General features: G+C 62.4%; 1 protein-coding gene and 1 non-coding gene across 3 annotated transcripts in view; both read left to right on the top strand.

The window, feature by feature from the left end:
• Positions 1-2,100, top strand: part of LOC100159991 (legumain) — a 521,349-nt gene that overhangs the window by 499,229 nt on the left and 20,020 nt on the right. The gene's annotated exons all lie outside the window — the stretch shown is intronic.
• LOC115033464 lies at positions 287-444 on the top strand. Its single transcript, XR_003838821.1, has one exon. It is a non-coding gene; the product is annotated as a 5.8S ribosomal RNA (ribosomal RNA).

The raw sequence follows: 2,100 nt of genomic DNA, 5'->3' as shown, positions 1-2,100 counted from the left end.
AGGAAGTAAAAGTCGTAACAAGGTTCCGGTAGGTGAACCTGCGGAAGGATCATTAGAGACGGGCCCGCGGTACCCGGCGACACTCGCCGGTCTCGCGCGCGCCTCATCCGACCCCGTGGCCGCGTGCGCTCGCCGACTCGCTCGACGACCGCCCGCGCGCCGCGACCCCCGACCGAGCGTCGACCGAAAGATGGTTAACACGTCGAAAGACCGTACGTGCCCAGTCGTGCGTCCGCGCACGGCGCGTGGCCGTAGAAGTTTCGTCGAACAAAACAAAAAAACAACCGACACCGAGCGGCGGATCACTTGGCTCGTGGATCGATGAAGACCGCAGCTATCTGCGCGTCGTCGTGTAATCCGCAGGTTATACGAACATCGACCAGTCGAACGCACATTGCGGCCTCGGTGACCCGCGGGTCCCGGGCCACGCCTGTCTGAGGGTCGTATACCGGATACTCGGCCAGACCGATGCGCCGCCGGCAGGCGTCCGACGGCACGCCCGTCGGCCGCTCCCGGTGGTGCGAGATTGGCGGTTCGACCGGGGAGAGCCGCTCGCGCGGCCGCCTCCGGTCGTCCGCCCAAGTTGTGACGGCAAACAGTCACGGGTTCTCGCGTCGTCAAACGGCACGTCCCCGTCCGCCCGCCGCGCGAGAGCGCGGCCGGGCCGGCTGAGAGTCCACGAGACCTCTCCGGCTTCCGAGAAGCGGACGCGGGCGGTCACCGTACGGGCGGAGCGCGGACCGCAGGCTGCCGTGTAATTTAAGAAACAAACAACCGATACGTTCCGACCTCAGATCAGGCGGGACTACCCGCCGGATTTAAGCATATTAATAAGCGGAGGAAAAGAAAACAACCGTGATTCCCTTAGTAGCGGCGAGCGAACCGGGAAAAGCCCATCGCCGAATCTCGCCGCGCACTTTTGTGTCGCGGCACGTATGAGAGTTGTGGCGTACGGGCCGGCCTCGTTGCCGGGGCGCACGTGACGGTCCAAGTCTCCCTTGAACGGGGCCATGGCCCGCAGATGGTGCCAGGCCAGTAGAGGCCGTCACAGCGTTCCGGGATCGGACCGCGCCTTCGAGTCGGGTTGCTTGAGAGTGCAGCCCGAAGCGGGTGGTAAACTCCATCTAAGGCTAAATACGGCCACGAGACCGATAGTTTACAAGTACCGTGAGGGAAAGTTGAAAAGAACTTTGAAGAGAGAGTTCATAAGAACGTGAAACCGCTCGGTTGTAAACGGACAGAGCTCGCGAATCCCCGCCGGGCGAATTCACGGTCGGTCTAACCGCCGGCCGGATCTTTCGCTCGGTTAGCGGACGTCGCGACCCGTTGGGCGCCGGCCGAATGGCCCGGGTGACGTTCGTCGCGTCGGTCGCGTTTCGGCGTGACCGTTCGCGCCGAGCCCCGGTGCTCATGGTCGGCTCGCCCGACGGCAAGAACCGTCGACGCGGCCCCGTCGCAGGCGGGGTCCCGTCGGTCGGCGACGTGTTTCGAGCTACTTTCCGACCCGTCTTGAAACACGGACCAAGGAGTCTAACGTGTGCGCGAGTCAACGGTGATCTTACGAAAAACCACGTTTGGCGCAATGAAAGTGAACCGTTTACGGTGCGGACGATGGCCTAGCGACCGAACCCACCGGCGTTCAAAGTCGCGCTGGTCCGCAGTCCGGGGGCGTCTCCGCCAAGTCGGCTTCGGCCGGCTGGGGGCGCACCCTTAGCGCACACGTTGGTACCCGAAAGATGGTGAACTATGCCTGGCCAGGATGAAGTCAGGGGAAACCCTGATGGAGGTCCGCAGCGATTCTGACGTGCAAATCGATCGTCTGAGCTGGGTATAGGGGCGAAAGACTAATCGAACCATCTAGTAGCTGGTTCCATCCGAAGTTTCCCTCAGGATAGCTGGCGCCGATGTGTCCCGCCCGTTCGCGGGCGTACGGACGCCGGTGGGACTCCGCGCTGTACGGCGCGGTAACAACACGCTCGTAACACGGAGGATGTCTCATACGGTAAAGCGAATGATTAGAGGACATTGGGGCCGAAACGACCTCAACCTATTCTCAAACTATAAATGAGTGAGATCGCCGGCTTTACCTGGTACACCGCG

This window comes from Acyrthosiphon pisum, chromosome X, assembly GCF_005508785.2.
Source record: "Acyrthosiphon pisum isolate AL4f chromosome X, pea_aphid_22Mar2018_4r6ur, whole genome shotgun sequence".
Taxonomy (NCBI): domain Eukaryota; kingdom Metazoa; phylum Arthropoda; class Insecta; order Hemiptera; family Aphididae; genus Acyrthosiphon; species Acyrthosiphon pisum.
This window is presented reverse-complemented; position numbering and strand designations above follow the sequence as displayed.